Genomic DNA, 22,548 nt, shown 5'->3' on the forward strand with positions numbered 1-22,548 from the left:
TAATCATCTTTGTGGCTCTGCGCTGGACTCCTTCCAGCAATTCCCTGTCCTTCTTGAACAGAGGGGCCCAGAACTGGACGCAATATTCCAGATGCGGCCTCACCAAGGCTGAGTAGAGGGGGAGGAGAACCTCTCTTGACCTACTAACCACACCCTTTCTAATGCACCCTAAGATGCCATTTGCCTTCTTGGCCGCAAGAGCACATTGCTGGCTCATGGTCATCCTCCTATCCACCAGGACCCCCAGGTCCCTTTCCCCTTAGCTACTTTCCAGCAGGTCAACCCCCAACCTGTACTGGTACATGGGGTTGTTCTTCCCCAGATGCAAGACTCTACACTTGCCCTTGTTAAATTTCATCAAGTTTCTCCCCGCCCAACTCTCCAGCCTGTCCAGGTCTCGCTGAATGGCAGCACAGTCCTCTGGTGTGTCAGCCACTCCTCCCAGTTTTGTGTCATCAGCAAACTTGCTGAGGGTGCACTCAGTTCCCTCATCCAGGTCATTGATGAAAATATTAAACAGCACCGGCCGCAGCACCGACCCCTGAGGAACTCCACTAGTCACAGACCTCCAGCTAGATTCTGCGCCACTGACCACAACTCTCTGCCTTCTTCCTTTCAACCAGTTCTCGATCCACCTCACTACTTGATCGTCAAGCCCACACTTCCTTAGCTTATCTATGAGGATGCTGTGGGAGACAGTATCAAATGCCTTACTGAAATCAAGAAAAACTACATCTACCGCTCTACCATCATCCCTCCACCTAGTCACTTCCTCATAGAAGGCTATAAGGTTGGTCATACATGACTTCCCCCTCATAAAACCATGTTGGCTGCTCTTAATGACCCCCTCATCCTTGATATGCCTAGTGATGGAGTCAAGAATAAGTTGTTCCATCATCTTTCCAGGGATGGAGGTAAGGCTGACTGGTCTATAATTACCCGGGTCCTCCTTCTTGCCCTTCTTATAGATTGGTGTGACCTTTGCCATCCGCCAATCCTCAGGCACCTCGCCCGTTTCCCACGACTTACCAAAGATGATGGAAAGTGGCCTAGCAATGACATCCGCCAGCTCCCTCAGCACCCGTGGGTGCATTCCATCCGGACCCATCGATTTACAGATGTCCAGTTTGCATAGCTGATCCCTAACCCAATCCTCATCTACCAAAGCAAACTCCTCCTTTGTCCTGACTCCTTCTGGGGCTATAGAAATCCAGGGCCCTCGGGGAGAGTCTGCAGGAGTAAAGACAGAGGCAAAGAAGGCATTCAGCACCTCTGCCTTCTTTATATCCTCTGTCTCCAGGGTACCCACTTCGTTCAGCAGTGGGCCTAAATTGCCTCTTGTGTTAGTTTTATTTGCTATGTATTTGAAGAAGCCCTTTCTATTGTCCTTAACCCGACTAGCAAGATTGAGTTCCAAGGAGGCCTTAGCTGTCCTAATTGCCTCCCTACATCCTCTAACAACTGTCCTATATTCCTCCCAAGCGGCCAGCCCCTCCTTCCATAATCCATAGATTCTCCTTTTCCACTTGAGTTTGCCCAGCAGCTCCTTGTTTAACCACGCCGGTCTCCTAGATCCCTTACTTGACTTCCTACTCATTGGGACGCTCCGATCCTGAGCTTGGAAGAAGCGGTCCTTGAATGCTAACCAACTATCTTGAGCCCCTTTACCGCCTAGTACACTTTCCCATGAGACTTCCCTTAGCAGTTGACTGAAGAGGCCAAAGTTGGCCCTTCGGAAATCCAGAACTGTGGCTTTGCTAAGTATTGTATTCCTCCCACACAGGATCCTAAACTCCACCATCTCATGGTCACTGCAGCCAAGGCTGCCATTGACCGTCACCACTTCGACCAAACCCTCCTTGTTGGCGAGTACTAAATCTAGCAGCGCTGCTCCCCTAGTTGGTATGTCCACCATTTGCATTAAGAAGTTATCATCAATGCACTGGAGGAACCTCCTAGACTGTGAATGACTGGCTGTGTGAGTCTTCCAGCAAATATCGGGGTAGTTAAAGTCCCCCACGACGACTAAGGCATGTAGTCGCGAGGCTACTTCCAGTTGCCTGTAGAAAGCCTCATCAACTCCTTCGTCCTGATCAGGAGGTCTGTAATAGACCCCCACAACTGTATCACCCGTGCCAGTCAGCCCCTTGATTCGTACCCACAGACATTCCACTTGCTCCTCATCCGACCCCGGACAGAACTCAATACATTCTAGTTGCTCTCTCACGTAAAGAGCAACTCCACCACCTCGCTTTGCTGACCTATCTTTCCTAAAAAGGACATAGCCATCCATGACCACATTCCAGTCATGTGAACTGTCCCACCATGTCTCTGTAATCGCCACTAGATCATAACCTTTAGCCTGCACACAGACTTCTAACTCCTCCTGTTTATTCCCCATGCTGCGTGCATTGGTGTACAGGCATTTCAGGGAGCCAGTCCTAGTACCCTTTTTCCCCTGCGGGACAGGGTCTAAAAAGCTATCCTTTCCCACAAGTGAAACAAGAGATTGATCGTCCTCCTTAGCCCGCCATCCTTCAATCCCTAGCATGTTCCTCTTGGGCTTGTCCCCAACAGGCCCAGTTAAATCCCCTCCCCCCTTCATAACTAGTTTAAAGCCCTGTCAATAAGCCCTGCTAACTCCTGCCCCAAAACCCTTTTTTTTCTCTGGGACTGGTGTATCCCGCCTGTCACCAGCAAACCAGGTGTCCCATACAGCAGCCCGTGACTGAAAAACCCAAACCCCTGCCTTTGGCACCAGTCACGTAGCCATACATTAATCGGCAGACTCTTCCTATATATCCTTTCACCCTCGCTTGCAACAGGTATGGAGGCAAACACCACTTGCGCTCCAGACCCTTTAACCAGCCGTCCCAGGGCCCTGTAGTCTCTCTTCATTGCCCTTACGTTCCTCGTAATAATTTCATCACTGCGAACCTGAAAAACCAGCAGCGGGTAGTAGTCAGACGGCTGCACCAGTTCAGAGAGCTTCTTTTTAACATCTCTAATCCGAGCCCCAGGCAGGCAGCAGACTTCCCTGTGGGGTGGATCCGGTCGACAAATGGGCCCTTCTGTTCCCCTCAGAAGGAAGTCACCCACCACAATTACTCTTCTTTTCTTCTTGGTTGGGGAAGTTCTGAGGCATGTGGGTGAGTGACTAGCCCTGGGTGACTCACTAGATAGATTTGCCTCACCATCTCCATTCACCTGGCCCTGAATTTCCAAGACCTCGTACCTGTTATTCAAGGGCAATTGTGAGGGAGGAAGGGATTGTGAGGGTTTTCGCTTACCTCTCCGAGGAGGAACCTCCCTCCATCCATCCTTGTCCATTAAGCTCTCTCCTTCTGTCTGATGGTAGGAGGGAAGGGGATCCATAGCTTGTTGAACCACTTCCCTCTGCCCTTGCCTTAGGGTGTGGTTCCACCAATCTATTTCACTTTCACACTCTCTAATGGCTCTCAACCTTTCAACATCCTCCCTCAGTTCAGCTACCTGCCTGAGCAGGTCATTTATTTGCTCACAGCGAACACAAGCAGTGTCACTGGCTCCCTCCAAGTGCCAGGCTCAGGCATTCGCTGCAGCCAGAGACCTGCACAGCTGCATGTCTGCAGGAAGGCTCAGTCTGGATACCCACATTAGTACTCACTACAGCTTTCGATCGTGTTGTAACCATGATCTATCTGGTCAATCAATCCGTCTACGTCTCTCAGCACTCCTTCCCCCTCCTGTACTCCAGGCGAGTCCTCTCGATGGTTGGAACGCTTCCCTGCCAGCTCGCCTGCCCGCGCGAACTGCCGCGCAAACTGCCGCGCAAACTGCCTCGCAAACTGCCTCGACGCTCTCTGTTTGTGGGCTCTGTTCGCCGCGCTCCCTGGGAAGGTTTTTTAGCCACTCCCAGCTGGTGCCACTCCTCCTGGCTCCGCCCCCTGTGAGTCAGCCCCTCGCGGGAGCTGAGCTTCCCAGTCCTGGGCAAGTCCTGTTGAGGACTTGAGGCTCCCTCCTCAGTGGCTCTTGTCGCTCTGAGTTGAGGCTCCTGGACGCTGATCTCTCCCCTCTCTGCTCCGGTGTTGCAGGCGTCCTCTCTCAAGCTACTCACCTCAGCAACTCCTCTAAGTAGATCTTTGAAGAGGCTGAAGTTAGCTCTTCGGAAGTTTAGGATTCTAGGGTTCTAGTCCTGCTTATTGCTTTGCTTCCACCACACAGGATCCTGAGTTCCACCATCTCAAGATTACTACAGCCAAGGTTGCCCCCAACCTTTATATCTTCAACCAGTCCCTCCTGATTTGTTAGTACATGGTCCAGCAACACACCTTTCCTCATCAGCTCCTCCACCATTTACATAAAAAAATGAAAACAAAAACAAACAAACAAACGAAAAAAAAAACCCAAACAAAATCCAAAAAAAAACCCCAAACAAAACAAAACCAAGACTATCTTCAATGATCTGCAGGAACTTCCTGGACTGTCTCTGTTACACTCCACTAATCATAGCTTTGAGAAAAGGATCAATTAGTTGATGGATGACAGATGAAAGAACAGAATCCTTCCTCTCATACCAATTATCTTCTTCCTTATTCAACTGAGGTTGAAGAACAGCTAGGAGAGAGATATACCAAACCTTTGGTACTAGCTCAGAGAGTGTTTTGAAGACAACAGTAATAGGAAAAACTAATTTGAAAGGCTTAGGTGTAATATAAATGAAACAAAAAACAGCAGTTTAAGAAGTTCATTAGCTCACATACAGTACTGTATACAGCACAGGTGACAGTTTGTACAAGATCTGCCTGATAATGGTTTCATTAAACCTGGGTTTCAAATGAAAGCATGTATAGCTGCTTTTATATTCTGACTTGACAGTCCTTTCCATATACTACAAAAGCAAAAACACAGATATAAGGTAGGCCTCTTCAAAGCACTTGATCCTCCTCCCTTCTCACAAATCCTGACATGCTAACCAAGGGCTGTCAAACAAAATAAAGCAGCCAACAACAATATTACCTTAATTCTTCCCTTGATGCTAGGAGATGCTGGAAGGATAGCACCTCAGTGTGAAAGAGCAATTTATCCTGGACGACATGAAAACCAAACAGAAATAATATTTTTCCTTCTCTATCCATATAGTCTGTTCAGATGCAGATCCTATCAAGGAATCTTTATTTTCTGTTCAAAGACAGGTGGAGAGCAGCCTGCAAACTTTGTAAGCTTCCAAGTGGTGAGGGCAAGCAGCACAGAGACGGTGTTCAGGACTGCAAAATAAAAGGCATGCAGTACAGCTCGGCCTTGCTCAAGAGTCAGCAGGGAGCGGGCCACAAGTCTTATGCTCAGAGACTGCAGACAGGGAGCATGCAAAAAAAGGGCTAGTCGCTGGTGACCTGAAGAAATCTAATTGATGGGCTATAAAAGTATTACACAGCAGGCAACAGCACACAATTAAGGTCATTGGCTGTTTTCCCCTAAAATCAAATCCCCTTGAGGTATACATCGGACTTCCCCATCTTCCCACATTACCCACCAAGTATATCCGGGTACCTGAGCAAAAGCAATCCCATGACTGGGTTTGCCTTCACCTGAAGCAGGAATAACCCAAACTGTCTTCACAAGCAAATTCTTCATGTGCACCACAGGAACTTAGTCCCCCTCTACAGTATGTAAAAGTTCTGACTGGGCTGGGCCAGCTCTACTGGATGATCCTCTAGTGCTAACCAAGCAGATGGCCTTTGGGGAGTGTGTATCCCAATGCCTGAAATTTCCCCCACCCATTGCTCTCAGTGTGGTTTTTAACAGCCCACTGTACCGTTCGATTTTCCCAGAGGCTGGTGCATGGTATGGGATATGATAAACCCACTCAATGCCATGCTCTTTGGCCCAAGTGTCTATAAGGTTAGCCCAGAAATGAGTCCCATTGTCTGACTCAATACTCTCTGGTGTGCCGTGTAGCCACCAAATCTGTTTCTCAAGGCCAAGGATAGTGTTCCAGGCAGGGGCGTGAGACACGGCATATGTTTCAAGCCATCCGGTGGTTGCTTCCACCATGGTAAGCACATGGCACTTGCCTTGGTGGGCTGGTGGGAGTGTGATATAGTCAATCTGCCAGGCCTCCCCATATTTGTACTTCAGCCATCGTCCTCCATACCAAAGAGACTTTAACCGTTTGGCTTGTTTAAATGCAGCACATGTTTCACACTCATGAATAACAATGGACACTGTTGCCCAGGTTAAGTCCACCCCTCGGTCACGGGCCCACTATATGTTGCATCTCTGCCCTGATGGCCTGAAGTGTCATGGGCCCACCGAGCCAAAACTAATTCACCTTCATGTTGCCAATCTAAGTCCATCTGAGCCTCTTCAATCTTAGCAGCTTTATCCACTTGTTGGTTGTTCTGGCGTTCCTCAGTGGCCCGACCCTTCGGTACATGTGCATCTACATGGTGGTCACCAGGTTCTGCACCAGAGCAGCGATATCTTGCCACAGTGCAGCAGGACAGATAAGTTTACCTCTGTGTTGCCAGTTGCTTCGCTTCCATTGCTGCAACCACCCCCACAGAGCATTTTTCACCATCCATGAGTCAGTATGGAGATAAAGTACTGGCCACTTTCCTCGTTCAGCAATGACCAGGGCCAGCTGGATGGCTTTCACCTCAGCAAACTGACTCGATTTGCCCTCTCCTTCAGCAGTTTCTGCAACTTGTCGTCAATGACGTTGCTAAAACCACAGGCCATCATATTTGAAAAACCATGGCATTCAGATGAAATTCCCAGCAGTGCACTCTCGCAGCCCAGAAAGCCAACTGTATCCTCGGCTGCATCAAAAGGAGCATGACCAGCAGGTCGAAAAAGTTGATCCTGCCCCTCTACTCTGCTCTTGTGAGACCTCACCTGAAGTATTGTGTGCAGTTCTGGTGTGCTCAACATAAAAAGGACATGGAACTGCTGGAACAAGTCCAGAGGAGGGCCACGAGGATGATCAGGGGACTGGAGCACCTCCTGTATGAAGATAGGTTGAGGAAGTTTGGGCTGTTGAGCCTGGAGAAGAGAAGGCTGCACGGGGACCTAAAAGCATCCGTCCAGTATCTGAAGGGGGCCTATAGGGATGCTGGAGAAGGACTCTTCATCAGGGACTGTAGTGACAGGACAAGGGGTAATGGGTTAAAACTTAAACAGGGGAAGTTTAGATTGGATATAAGGAGGAAATTCTTTCCTGTTAGGGCGGTGAGACACTGGAATCTGTTGCCCAGGGAGACTGTGAGTGCTCCATCCCTGGCAGCGTTCAAGGCCAGGTTGAATGAAGCCTTGGGTGGGATGGTTTAGTGCGAGGTGTCCCTGCCCATGGCAGGGGGGTTGGAACTAGATGATCTTGAGGTCCTTTCCAATGCTAACTATTTTATGATTCTATGATTCTATGACTCCATACAGCTGCCTTTCATCTCCAATCTTTCCCACAATACAGCAGGACCCATCAGTAAACAAGGCATACTGTTTTTCACTTCCTGACAGTTTGTTATATAGTGGTGCCTCTTCAGCACGCATCACCTCCTCCTCTGGTGGCATTCCAAAATCTTTGCCCTCTGGCCAGTCCATGATGAATTCTAGAATGCCTGATCCCGCAGGTAAAACCATAGGGTGTCCTGTGGCGTATACCTCCTGTATCTTCTCTCTCGAAGAATAGGATGCCTTTTGTTAATAGCTGAGATGTGTGTTGGTACACATGGGGAGCTGGATAAATCAGATAGATCATCCCTCAGTTGTTTGAGATCCTGGGACAGTTTTTCCACAGCTGAGATGAGGGAAGGGGTGAGGTTGTCTTCAAACTCTTGGACTTTATGAATCATTTCATCCACTGTTAGTGGTACTGTATGATTCCAGGTTACTGTTGCCAATGAATGGGCATATGATGATGGGCCATTCTGTGTTAGTTTTCGCCACATGGGTTGTGTACATACCACTTCATCTGGGTCTATGGGTATATCCCCATTATTTGGCTTGATGTGATAGATCATCTCTACGATGGCTGATTCCCTCAGAGACTGGATGCCTTTCTCTGAAATAGTCCACTTGGCCGAACGACTCATAACATCATCCTTGTATGGAAACCTTTCCTTCACAGCTGCCAAGAGCTGCCTCCAAAGACTGAGGGACTTTTTCTCTCTTGCAATTGCTTTGTCAATTCCCAGCTGCTTGGCTTCACTACCTTCTAGTTCATGACCTTCAGCCCCACTGTCCCAGCATCGGAGCAACCAGGTGATGATGTCCTCCCCTGGTTGACAGGTAAAAGCTTTTCGCATATTCCGTAGCTCAGTTGAGGTCCGAGGTCGAGAAGTCACCTCTTCTTCTTCTTCGTTATCTGATGACGACTCCTCCTCAGATACTGGACCAGGTGGTTAATACATTGTTTCATCATCTTGCTTCACCCTTCTTGCCTCCTTTTTGCTTTTTCTCTTGTGTACAGGGGTAACCGATATTGGTACAAATTGGTCCTCTGGTTTAGCTGCAGTGATTATTACTGAGGTTTGGGTAGCAACTGTACTTTTCGCTGGGGTTGGTGTAGCTGCTGTGCTTGGAGCTGGAGTAGCTGCGCTGACTGTTGCTTTGCCCTCAGATGCAGGGGCATTTTTTTCCTTTTTAAGGTGCTGGATAGTGTTGAACAAGGCCCTATAAGCATAGGCCAAGCCCCAGCACGTTGCCATGATTTGTCCGTCTCTGGTATTTCCAGACTGACCACACACCTCATTTAAGTGTTTTACTAATTCTTCTGGATTTTGCACTTGTTCGGTGGTGAAATTTCAAAGTACTGGAGGGGCCCACTGACCTAGATACTTGCCCGTACTATCCCACACACCCTGCCACTCATGGCACTCTGCCCAGGCTGGAAGTCAAAACAGAGCTTGAACCAGTTACTAAGAAGGAGCAAAACGGCTCCTGGTAAACCCAGGACACACCACAACACAGATTTTCTCCCCCAATTGCACACACACAAAAACGAACAAAAACAAATAAAATAAAAAAAAAAAACACCACCAAAAAACCCCAAAGCCAGTGACTTCTATATGCCATGCATCTACTTAGTGACAAGGGCACAACAGTATTCACAATGGCAGCTCCCCAGTGACTAGCCAGGTGGTAGTGGGCAAAACCCCAACCAACCAATCAAAGAAATAAAAAATAAAAAATCATCATGTGGGCCCATGAGCTATGAGGGTGTGGATGTTTGTATTTAAGATGGCATTAATGAAATGATAGCTTGGAATTCCTACACTGCTTTCATTTGTTAATTATATCCAATAACATTTGTCTGATTGGTGTATTATTTTGCAATTTCTCACAATATCTTTAGAAATGTAAAGAACGCTTCAACAAGGACAGAAGTTTTTAAGTTTAAAATTACCACAACTGAAAGTACCATGTTCATTGCATATCATCAACATTAGTTCACTCTGACAAGCTATATTTCATGAGAACACCATGCCAGAAAATGTCTTTGGACTTTCTGACAAAAGCTTTCCAGAAAAGACAAGACCACCACCTCCTAAAAGAAATAAAGAATCAAAACTCTATTATCAGAATAAAGGAAGCATAACCAGAAACACACACTCCAATAACATCCATTTAGGAAAAGAATTAGAGTTCCCTGTAGCTAGTGAGATGTTGCACCACATCATGTAGCAGGCAGCTATGAAGCTATTATGTTCAGCAATTCAGTCTAGCTGAGAAATCACCATGTCCTCCACACTCATTATACTGTGCCTGTGAAAGCAGCTGATTAAGCAATTCCTTTCTGATGTTTAAATTGCCACTGAAATGTTCCAACTAGAAACACAGATGACGACTAGCAGTCTTCCAGACCAGGAACAATACTTTTACTTACAAGTTACGTAAGGAAGGAAGAACCTAACAGATTCATCTCAATTTTGATCATACCACATGTGGTGCCCTTTTTTCTGTTTTGTACTAGTAAGCAATACCATGCAGTGGGTTAAGATGACATTCCAATGCAGTTTCACAGATTAACACTATATCATCCTTAAAAGACCTCAACAGAATCACAAGTATCAAAGGACAAAGTACTGTTATAGGAAGACATATCCATCACAGTACTGGCTGATCTATCCACAACAAACTGGTTTATTAAAAGCAGATAGCAATCTCATAGAAGATCATACTTTCAAAAGAGAGCCTGGCATACACATCTCAGGATAATCACCAGATAAGTGTTAAAAAAAAAAAAAAACCACAACATTTATCTCACATTCTCTAACCACTATTAGTCATAGTAGGTGCAGTGAATGCTCTTCCCACAAGCTAACAAGTACAGCTAAGTAAAAAAAATTTTTCTCAAGCAGTCTGTCACCCTCCAAGTGGGTGAGTGGCTGATGCTATGGCATGAGTGGACTGTTTTGCAACTAACAGCTGAAAAAAGCACGTGACATTTTGATTAGCCATCTCAAACTATTGGGTATTTGGGGTAGTGAGGGGAAGAGATTAGCTCTGCAAGCCATTTATCTTGTCTATGTTACTTGAAAAAGATGCTTACTTGGTAAAAAAATTACTCTCAGAACAACAGTTACAGGATCTTTTAACACATCATTTCAAACTGAAACTTCCTCTGGACAGCTTCTATGAATTATACACCTGTCTCAAGAATCTCAGTAAGACAGAGGAACACAGGATATATAAAGTCCTCAATGCAGGGAAGCCTCTACATCCAGAATGACCCCTCTGTTGCAGCCCAAACCATGCATACCCAGCAGAAAAAAATGGGCAAAACAGACAATACATTGAACTTGATCCATATCCCAAACAAGAGACTATCTCTAAATATAAGGGATATGAAAACTCAAAGAAACATTAACTGTTATACAACTAAGGCATGCAATGTTTCCTATATTTCAAATGAAGTTGGAGAAAAGAAAGGTACTTGTGCTATGCCTGTTATAACACTCTGCTAAATAAGTAAATACAAAAATTGAGTCAGTCATTACCATAACTCACAATGTCTATATTTTATGAGAAATAAAGAAAATTCACAACTAGCAAGGAAGCAATAAAAAGGTTTGAAGAGTTTCATTGTTCAGATATAAGAAAGCAGTATTTTGTTTTTTTTTAATTACCTTAGCGGGTTTGCAGAGATTTTGTCTTATGTGCTTAGCAAAGGCAAAATTAAGAAAGCAACTTAATAGCCAAGGTGCCTAATTAGAGCCCTCTGCTCTCATTCAGGCCCAGAACAGAATACAGTACCCCATATTAGATGGTATTGACAGAAAATGAATATGCAGGGGACACCCTTAGAATAAAAAAAAATTATATATTATATACATATAAAAAAAAAAATCTGTTTCCTGAGCTTTGCTGTCTAGAGCGAAACAGAAAGGACATGTTAAGATCACAGACAAGTCCTGGATCTTCAGCATCTTGCTCATGATCTACATCCTTACACATATCTGAAAGCAATGCCTGCAAGCATTCTTGTCTCACATGCAACTGCTTAACAGTTAAAGCAATTTCCCAGGACATCCAACAGCTTCTTTTCTTCATTCCACCTAACAGGAGTCAACCCTGATCTAACATCATCTGCCTTCTGCTGAGGTGGCAGTTGCCCTTCTCTCCCTGTCCTATCACAGGCAAAAAAATGAGTTTCAAAAGCTTAAGGAACATGAGCATTCAAGTAAAGAGTTCTGTGGCTTCTCAGTGCAAGGTGAGATGCTTAAATCCTTCTTGGAACTCTATTGGTCAAAATGTTGAAGGCTTCCCACATAATGAATGAGCATACTGACACTAGGCTCCAGTAAAGACGACTTCCTATAATGGAACAGCATTTTTAAAATAGCTGCAACAGGTACAATCACTTTAGTGGGCCTTCTGCTTTCCTATTTGTTTAACTGAGACAGAGGACAACAAAACATGGATTTTTTTGGTTACTAACTGTGTTTAGACAAGGCATTGCTCTGCAAGATAGGTACATGAGACAAGCAGAACATCAGACACTGAAAACTTAAATACAAAGGAACTAAGAAGGTATTACCAGCTTTGTGGAATTCATTAGAATGGACACACTTGAATTCTTTCCCTGATGTGGCTGTTAAGTTTATATTCAAGTTCCCCTTGCTAGAAACAGAAGGGAAGATTTATTACAGAGAAACACTAAAGAACTCTCCAATAAGTTTTGGCTATCAGAGGCTGCACTACTGTAGGCTTATACAAACAAACACAGCAAGGTTCATAAGGCACTCAGAAAAAAACTTAGGTGAAGTTCATGAAATTAACATTTATTAATAAAGATTTTTTCAAACAATCACTCAAGAGTCAAACACCATTTCAAACATCACTCTCCATGCCACAAAACAGCAACATTCCACATCAGCTGATATGAGCTTTCCTTCATATTCAAAATTTCAGAACTACAGCATGAGTTAAATTATTTAAAATATCAGAGGAACTTGAAGCCTTCCTCAGAACCAAGAGGAAGCAAGGACCAGTTCTGGGATGCAACTTACCAATTCAACTAAGTTTGAAATTCTGTATTTAAGCAAAACTCAGTTTGCTTCTTTTGCATCAGGCTTTTCTCTAGCCAGTACCTAAGAAAAACCCAAGCATCTGAAGAAACATTCAGTTTACCTACAGTTATGGGCAAAGACTCTGAAAACTTTCAATTCTTGACTTACTAAAATGTTCCTTCACATTTTGGCGTACAAACACAATTTGGGGCATTTTTTTCTGAACAAACATTAAAGTCGGATTAGTGTGCAGTACTTGTTCAAGGGGATTTCCCTAATCTCATTGCTCTTCTGCAAATACTGAAGCACATGCAGCAAGATATGAACTCATTCCAGCTCCTAATTGTTCTCTTGTATACTGCCAGTCTGCTTCAAACAATGCAGCATGACAGAAGCCAACAAAAGCTGTTCAATGACAAGACTATGGCATTATAGACTAAATTTTAGAAATTTTCCACCAATCAGCACTGCAACCAAGTCAAAGTGAACAGAAACAAGTAGTAAACAAGACATGGGAGATTATTTAATACTATCTAAATTAATAAAAGTAAAGTAGGGAACCTATTTGTGTTCAAAGCTGCAGTAGTAAACTGCAGTGTGTTAGTTTATCCTACAAGTTCTTCCTAGACTAACAGCCTGAGCTACACAATTGGGAAGTTTTTCCTGTAAAATTGCTCTGGTTGTCAGAAAAACATTCACACTAATAAAAACAGCTCTCAGGTGTTTTATTACAGTACCAAGAAAACCAAATTGGATGACTTCTACAAAAGAAGAGGGGAATAATGAGGAGAAAAAGCTTCACCACACTGAACAGCTGGTCTGATATAAAGATACTAATTACCACAGTAAGCCAGGAAATAGTTCAGTATTGATTTAGGTTGACTAAAGCCCTGATTCCTTTATTGGGGAAAATAATTAGTACTATGAGATAACTTGGGGCTCAGTAGTGACAATACAGCACAGTCAACATCTCTGAGTGACCAACATGTCATCTTAATGGTAGCATGAAGTGTCAGATACAGGTACTATTCTTTCTGGTTACAGCTTTGTACTGGGAACCACCAAGCAGTTTAAGTCACTAAAGTGACTTAAGCTTTTTTTCATTTGCTTGAACTCAACAGCCCCAGCATCAGTTGTTAACAATAGCATATAAAAATCAAGCAAGCTTTAACACTTCTTTTTTATTCTGACTCTTACTGTTCCTTACCATTAAGGCAATCCTAATGAGGAGCAACAGTAACTTGAAAAGAAAAAACTTTTACAAATTCCAACAACTTATCACCCCCAAATTTGTTTTTCACATCACTGATACTCCAATGGGAACAACAACTTAAACCCATACCAAATAACACAGCTTATACCAGCGACGTGAAGAGGTGGCATTACCACACACCTTACAAGGAATTCATCTCGATGTATAGAATGAAAAATGATAGCAAATTAAACACTCATATGGTTACCTGGGAAAAAGCAAAGCCAAAGCCAGAACCCACATCCCCTGAGCCTTTACCCAGTGCTCCACTTAGTATACAGTATTGTCACCTAAATTCAACAGTTTTTCCTCCTTACTTAAGAGGCAAGATCCTTGGAACTACACAGCATTTTGCTATTGGCTAAGAATCTTGTGCATTTATGGTTTTGCATGGTGAATGTAGAGACAACAATCAAGTGCCACCATAATTACAGGCCTGAGAAGAGCAAGGGCAACTTGATTCTCCTGCGACACCTTTCCAGCAAACACATCCAAATTCTTCACAGAACCAGCTATCACAAAGAAGATCAGGGAATTTCAAAACTAATCTTAGCCAATACTCCCCAAACTCTCAGCCAACTTTTTTTTTTATATATATACTTTCAGGAAAGATCTCTCTGCCTTTGATCCAAAAATGGTATTTTTATTGAAATTCGAACAAGAAAAAAGCAGAGGGGGGCTCTGCTTTATCCTCAATAATCCTGTCATGAGAAAAATGAGTCATCTTAACAACAATTTACTCGTACACTCTTCCTGTAATCTCAGCAGTAAAAATGGTGCTTTGATGTATTCTGATGTACTGTCTTAAACGTCTATACTTATTTTAAAAAGCTTAATATGTTCAACTATAGTCTTCAAACAATCCCAGGAACAGCTACAGGCTGGGTGAAGAAGAGATTCAGAGCAGCCCTCAGAGAAGGACTTTGGGGTGTTGGTTGATGAGAAAATGAACATGAGCCTACAGTGTACGCTCACAGCCCAGAAAGCCAACCGTATCCTGGGCTGCATCAAAAGAAGCATGACCAGCAGGGTGAAGGAGGTGATCCTGACCCTCTAACTCTGCTCTCATGAGACCTCACTTTGAATACTGTGTGCAGTTCTTGTGTCCTCAACACAAAGAGGACACAGCTGTTGGAGCAAATCCAGAGGAGGGCCACGAGGATGATCAGGGGGCTGGAACACCTCCCATATGAAGACAGGCTGAGAAAGTTGGGGCTGTTCAGCCTGGAGAAGAAAAGGCTGCATGGAGACCTCATAGCAGCCTTCCACTATCTGAAGCAGGCCTACAAGGATGCTGGGGATGGATTCTTCATTAGGAACTGTAATGATAGGACAAGGGGTAACGGGTTCTAACTTAAACAGGGGAAGTTTAGATTACACGTAAGAAAGAAGTTCTTTACTGTGAGAGTGGTGAGGCACTGGAACAGGTTGCCCAAGGCCAGGTTGAATAGAGCCTTAGATGACATGGTTTAGTGTGAGGTGTCCCTGTCCATGGCAGGGGGGTTGGAACTAGATGATCTTTAGGTCCTTTCCAACGCTAAGTATTCTAGGATTCTACAATTTATATAACCAATTTGCATCTAAGTGAATGCATCCAGACTGAAACATGATATATAGTTTGAGAACATGCTTTATAGATAACCATAGCTCACAAGTTGAGAGTTGTTAAGAATCAATGTCCATCTCCAACTTCAATAGTGAATTATCCCAGCTCTGCTACAAACTAACAGTTCTAAGTTTTGCTTCCAGGAAAACAGACTTCACCTCTGTCTGGATCATAATGCTATTTTAGGATTTACTGTGCCAATCCAACTGCCTGCTGTTGTCCTCTTGGCGAACTCATTCATAGCTTAGCAGCAAATGAGATCTATCTTAAAACAGTTTCCAGAGGAACCTTATCCCTCCCCCACACGCACACTGTAATTGTTCAAATTGCTCATCTCCTACAGCTGTAACTCAAGAAGGAAAAAAGGAATTTCTGTATTGCTGCCCTCTGAATTCACTTATTTTGGGTAAAGTTCTTAAAGCTTGAAAACAATCTGTTCCAGAAGCTACATTAGCTTAACAACTCCGCTCTATGAGTGATCAAAAGCATCCTTAACACTAGGTTACTGCATGCAGCTATGTGATGAATTTCCTGACAAGTATTCCCAAAGAATTAAGGAAAAAAAAAAAAAAAAAACAACACACACCCCCCAAAACAAAAACCACACAACAAAAACCAAAAGACGCATGTTAACTGTTAGCACAGATTATATTAAAAAAAAAAAAAAAACTGTGGCCTTTACACCTAAATCAGAAATGACTTTTTACTCAGTTACGTGAAAAAAAAGGCATCAAAATGTCAGAATTTGTTTGCTCTCAAACAGCAGTTCTGAGCCAGTTGTCCCATTTTTAAATAGGTTTGGTCTTTGTCCAGTTTACTTATGCTGTTAACACTTTTATAGACACTTTGATCAGCACTAAGTTCCATGTATGGAGGCTTGTATTAACTAATAGAGCGCCAGACTTCAGAAAAAAAAAATTAACACGTGCTGTGAGCTATGCCTAGGCTGTTCATCTTATCCAGTGATAACTCAGTGCAGGAATGAAGGAAGGGCTGCAGGACAAGTGAAGGAATATCACTACCATAACAGAAAAATTCAGTTTCTTTAGAGAATTTTAACCATGTCAAATGGTTTGGTCTTCACAAGTTCAATGAACTTTCACAAGATTCTGCAGTTTTAAGTATCTGAATCCTTGTAGAATACATTAAAAATACGATGAAATTAAGGTGTACTGGATTTATTTCCTCAACACCATAAACAAGTATAAGTAGTGTCAATAGCATTAGTTACTTGAACATCAAGAGCAGTCTTTTAGGCTGTCACATGGACAAGAAACTCCTGGATATGTAGGCTTTGCTTTACAAAAACAAACAAAAAACCCACCAAAAAACCCTCACAAACCGAAAACTTAACAGACTTCAGAAGCAGTCAGTATGTACTATATTTTTACTTTAAGGAAAAAATAAAGTTAAAAAGGTATTCTGAACGCAATGCTTAAATACCACCACCACACTATTTCCCCAGGAGAATCATGGTATAATTGGTTCCACAACAGCAGTTTAGAAATTTACCAACCTTCACTACCAAAGCGGAAGATACACAAGAGGTATGGCTTTAAAATATCACTACTTCATCCTAAAAAGCTCAAGCACTAGTGTTAGTGAACTTAAGTAGCTCCTAATTTCAATACCAACCACTTCACTTGCAGCTGTCTGCTTTGCATTCCCAACCTCCCTCTCAAGCTTCCATATTCCCCAAACCATCAACCCATTGCAGAGTTTCTTTTTTTGCCTCTGGATGGTACAAAATTTTAGAATTTCTCTCATTTGAAGCAGAAGCAAGGTGCTTTTGAAGTCCAATTGTTGACTGTGAATTCCACAAATCAGCTACATTCTTAAAAACAAAAAAAAAAACAAAAAAAAAAAGCCCCAAAACAAACCCACAACCAACCATAAAGAAAACAAACAAGCAAGCAAAAAAAAACCCCCCAAAAAACCCCAAAACACACAAAAAACCCAACCAAAACAAACCAAACAGCCAACCCACAACATCAGAATTTGAGCCCCTCTTAAGTCACAATTAGGAGGCTACAGAAAGAAAAAAAAGCTTCTGAAAACCAGGGAACATAGCACAGGGATGCTACCCCTCATTTTAAGCAAGAGGAACAGAGGGCACATTTTCTACGTACACATTGAACTGTTAAGCAAGAAAAACATTTTTTTCAGAGAAAGCCTTCTAAAACTCTAATGGCACAGCAGGCTGTGAAGCAAGGGCTTGCAGGAATATTTGCCTGCTCTCTGCGCTGAAAGCAGCTGCTGCATTTTAGCATCACAGCAAAGCATCACTGAAATGGGATTTAAGGAAGTCAGTCTTAAAACCTTACTCCAGTCAATAATCTGCCAGATCACTTTACATCAACATTCAACATCGCTTTGCTTTTGCACTGTTTCCTCTAATATAAAGCAGTAATAAAATTTACCTTCTCCACAGAAACTCAGGACCTCCCTATTAAAGCTAAGATTCAAGTGTTAAGTGTGGTTCCAGATACAGTATCAAAAGCAAGTTTATGTAGTAACTAACTACTACAATTAATGCCAACAAAAAAATTCATCTGTTCAAGAAAGTTTGTGAAGCTGTCTGATGCTGTATCAAACCCTTCCACAGCACTGAAATGAGCACACAAACATCTGGAAAACAAAAATAGAGGTATACTGTCATAGATGCATCTTTTTGCTGACCTCTTCCTCCCAACTAAAAATAGCCTTTGTCAGGGCACACAGAAAAGCTATATTCACTATTCAAAGCTAAAACAAATGAAAGCTAGAAATGCTGAGACTGATGGGAGGAACCTCTCTTCTTTATCCTCACACATAAACTGGAAGAAAAAAAAAAAAAAAAAAAGGAAAAAAGGCAATACATTGTGCAGACCATGTCAGCTGAAGAACAGGGAAACTGTCATCAAGATGATGAGGTACAGCAGTACTCTACGGTTCAACACCACGTAAGCAAAAGCACAGTGCAAGATGGATTCTTCTGGGGAAGAGCAAATGGGGGGTATGCCATACAGGCAGGTCATCTCCATGACTATGCATACTTCATATAAGATAAAGCCCTAATACAGCTGTCACATTACCCAAATGTTAGCATGAAAGTAGAATTCAATGAGAGATAAGGATGTACCCAGTTACAGCTCAGTAATGACACAGTTCTACATTAGTTTTCAGGTATCACAGAATAGTTTGGGTTTGAAGGGACACCTTCCACTAGACCAGACTGCTCCAAGCCCTCACCACCCTTATAGTAAAGGAGCTTCTTCCTAATACAGAATCTAAATCTCCCCTCTCCATCAGGGGTCTGCCTTGACCCTTTCTCCAGGCTAAACAAGCCCAACTCTCTCAGCCTCTCTTCATAGAGACCCTCCAGAGCATACATATGCTCCAGAGGAACAAAAGACACCACAAAGGAGTCCAAGCTCAATGCTTCCCCTAGGTTGCTGGAGTTTCTTTTGGGGGGAAGGGGTTTGTCACTTTTGTTAGGTTTTGTCATTGTCAGGTTTGTTTTTTTTTTTTCTGTTGTTCGGTTTTCTTTGTCTGGTTTGGGGGGGGGGGGGGGGGGGGAGGTGTTTGTCAGGTGGTTTTCTGTTATTGTCCTGAGTTCAGCAGTAGCAGTCATTTTTTCTCCGTCTTAGTAGCTGGTGCAGCACTATGTTTTGACTTTCGGCCTGGGAACAGCACTGATAACACCAATGCTTTTAGTTACTGCTCAAATGTTTAGTCTGACCAAGGACTTTCTGAGTATCATGCTCTGAACAGGGAAGAGGAGAAGCTGGGAGGAAGCAGAGACAGGACACCTGACCCAAACTAGCCAAAGAGCTATTCCGAACCACAGCACGTCATGCTCGGGATGTAACTGGGAGTTACCTGGAAGGGCACTCACTGCTCTATCGGCAGGTGGTATCGTACTCTCTTGCCTTGTTATTTCCCTTATCATTATTATTATTGGTGGTAGCAGTCATGATTTGTATTATACTTTAGTTACTGGACCCTTCTTAACCCATGGGAGTTACATTCTTTCAATTCTCCTCCCCATCCCTCCAGGAGCAGGGGGGGAGGGAACAAGCAAGACTGTGGCTGACAGAGCTTAAACCACAACAGTTATAATTAATATTCTACTTTTGTTTTGTTGGGATTTTTGTTTAAGGGGGTGTTTGGGGTGTGGGTTGTTTTTTTTGTTGTTGGGGGTTAAGTTTAAATATATATATATATATATATATATATATATATATATATATGAGCTACAACAATCTATGTTGTAGCTCACTGTTATCACAAACCTGCCCCAACTAGACACCATTATTAGTTGTACCTTATCAGGCATTTTACAGAAGCAACACAAATCCAAACAAAACCCTCCCCAAGCAGAACAATATTTGGAAAGTTAGACCAGCTGTCACATCAGAACTACATCTCAGCACCTCAAACTTCCATGCAACTAGGAATAAGAAAAATAAGTTTAAAATTCATTTCATTATTTATCCCTGCTGATCTGCAGATCTTTAAGATATTCATTAAAGCAGGTCTCAAGCAGCAGTTTCATTATCTTACTAAATCCAAGTACAACAATCTCCAGAAGTAATTACAGTACTGAGTTGATATTTGTTCTTTCTTAGGAACCCAGACTACTGCTGTCAAAGTGAAATAATATCCACAGCCCAAGAGCCAGCTACAATACTCAAGAATTCTGTATAGTGCTGCTGACAACCCTGACATCACCTCACCCCTTAATACCAAAGCCATTTCTTTGTTTAAAATTAAACCAAGATCACTTGAAGAGCTAACTTACTCCTAAGGCAATCAAGAAAAGTAAAGCCTAGATCCAGTCCTTTTTATAGCTGACTGAAGAACAGATGAGAAAAATCACAGCCCAGGAAGAACTGCTGGTCACAACACAGAGGCTATTCAGAGTATAACAGAGCACTGCATTCTGTTTTAAAGATTTATTATACCTACTTTAACAGAAAGGGTCATGGCAAGCAGGATGATACTCAAAGTAGACTAGGAAAACATTAGCATACTGTTTCTATCTTCTAACATCATCTTCAAAATTAGACAACTATTATTCTGAAGTAGCAATATTTACTGACCCATTACCCCAACAATAGAGCTTTATAAAGTTTCTTTAAGAGCTCAAAAAGAGCTCTAGAAGTTAGATACACATTTATATCAAGTGAATCTCCATATGACATATTTAGCTTGTCATATGAAGTACCTTCCAATTAAGCATTTTGTCTTTGCCACAATAAAGATTTACTAAATACAGAGTCATCTCAAGTCAAGAAATATATATCCTACAGGTTGCAATCTTAAATCCACTGATATACACTAAGACAAGAAAGCTCCAATATTTTATTTATGATCATTTTCCAGCTGGCAAAGTAAGAAAGCAGAAGGGAAACTCAGGGAATTTTGGAACTGCTCTAGGGAAGAAAATACAAGCAGAGGGCAGTATTAGAAGCAAAAGGTGAATAGAAAAAGAGAAAGAACAGAATTAGTCATTAATTCACAGCATACTCATGATGTTCCCAGAAAGCTGCATCAAATCTAAGAGAATGCTAAAAATATTATAAGATAACAGCTATAACATTTGATATAGAAATCATTACCAACACCAGTCAAATCTAGCTTGCACTATGACTGATACAAAGTTTAATAGTAGCTGGGATGAATGCACCAATACAGAAATTAAGGTCATAAACCAGAGGCAGTTTCTCCCCCCTAGAAATTATTTTAAGGATTAAGGGGCCAGAATATTCCTGTGCCACCTCTTCATATAAAAGCACACCTGTGAAGCCATTTGATACTTGTTGCACATAATGAACTTACACAGGCACCTTAGTAGGATTTCTGTAGACAAACTGAGAGCAGACTGCATTATACTTGCAAACATAACCCTTGCCTCTCACACAGCAGTTGCTATAAGTTGAGAAAGTCAAAGAGGTAGAAAGCAAGTTGATCACCTAAATCTATATACATATCAGGAACAAAAGAGCAGTTCCAGAAATACTCCAAGTTATTAAACAAAAAGCACTTTCATTAACCAATAACAAATAATAATTACAGTAAGTGAACTAGTCTTCAGACAACCTGCCTCCAAAGATAAAATTCTCCTTCAAAAGGGAGAATGGATGCAGCTTGTACAATTTAAAAGAAACTACTAGATACAACTGAAAATAATTAGATGACTGAAGTGTTGAGCTAGAAAAAAAGTCTTCTACTTTAAAGAAAAAAAAAAAAAGTAGGTTCCGCTATGCCCCTCTAATTATAGACAGGGTTATTAAATAAAAGCATAAGGCAGTGCTACAAACTAAGAGCTAGGCACCACCAGAGCATGCACAAATTGGAATCTACATAATAACAAAAATTGAAACAAAGACATTATTAGAATTAGTGACCTTACAAAGCATGCAATTGTTGTAAGCAAGCACTATATAAAACCAAAATAGGTTTTAAGGAATTTTTTAAGGAATCAAAAGCATGCAGCTGATTTTTTTTAGTCATTTGTTCACAGGATAGCCTAAACATCTATTTAGTAATTTCTTAAGTGGTTATAACTATTTCAAATACAACAGCACTTACCTTGGTATTGTCACACAATTTGTATTGCAATTCTGAGTTGTAATTGCCTTCTCAAGCTCATCCAGCTGTCCTGTTTTCTTTAATTTCTTGACCAAGCTTTTCACTGCTTTTTCACACCACTTTTCCTCTTGACCATTCTGCTCACCACCACCAGCCCCTCCAGAGCCACCAGCAGTTTTTTTCCACCCCAGAAGTCTTTTCACAACTGGTGGAGTGAATGGCAATATGGATGACATGACTTTTACCAGACGGAACTCTCAGCAAGAAATAAATTGGAGATTCCTGTCTGATCCCTAAAAACACAAACCAAAACAAACACATTAGCACTAAGGTTTCACATGAAACAAATATCTTACTTAGGACCTTTCACTACCAAATGCCATAGGACACTGCATCCGAAAAAAAGTCAGATAATAGATCATAATCAGCCAGCATCATGGTCAGGTACCATTAACAAAGTTCAAATGCAAGTTTCCTGCAGATTCTTCAACAGTTAGTGCGGACTAAAGTTACTGTGGGATGAGACACTTAACTTTTCCTCAAGCCCTTCCTGTCTAAAGTCAATTCCAGAAAATACAGAACTTAATTAGAGTCTAGCTTAATTAGAGTCTGCCCATCTCCAAATT

At 42.3% G+C, this 22,548-nt stretch overlaps 1 long non-coding RNA gene across 1 annotated transcript in view; it reads right to left on the reverse strand.

The window, feature by feature from the left end:
• The window catches only part of LOC136004241 (uncharacterized), a 52,813-nt gene extending 30,603 nt beyond the window's left edge, over positions 1-22,210 (reverse strand). The window contains exon 1 of the long non-coding RNA XR_010608310.1: positions 21,923-22,210. This is a non-coding gene — a long non-coding RNA (uncharacterized LOC136004241). The remainder of the gene's footprint in view (positions 1-21,922) is intronic.
• Between the last annotated feature and the right edge of the window lie 338 nt (positions 22,211-22,548).

Source organism: Lathamus discolor, chromosome W (assembly GCF_037157495.1).
Source record: "Lathamus discolor isolate bLatDis1 chromosome W, bLatDis1.hap1, whole genome shotgun sequence".
NCBI classification, from domain to species: domain Eukaryota; kingdom Metazoa; phylum Chordata; class Aves; order Psittaciformes; family Psittacidae; genus Lathamus; species Lathamus discolor.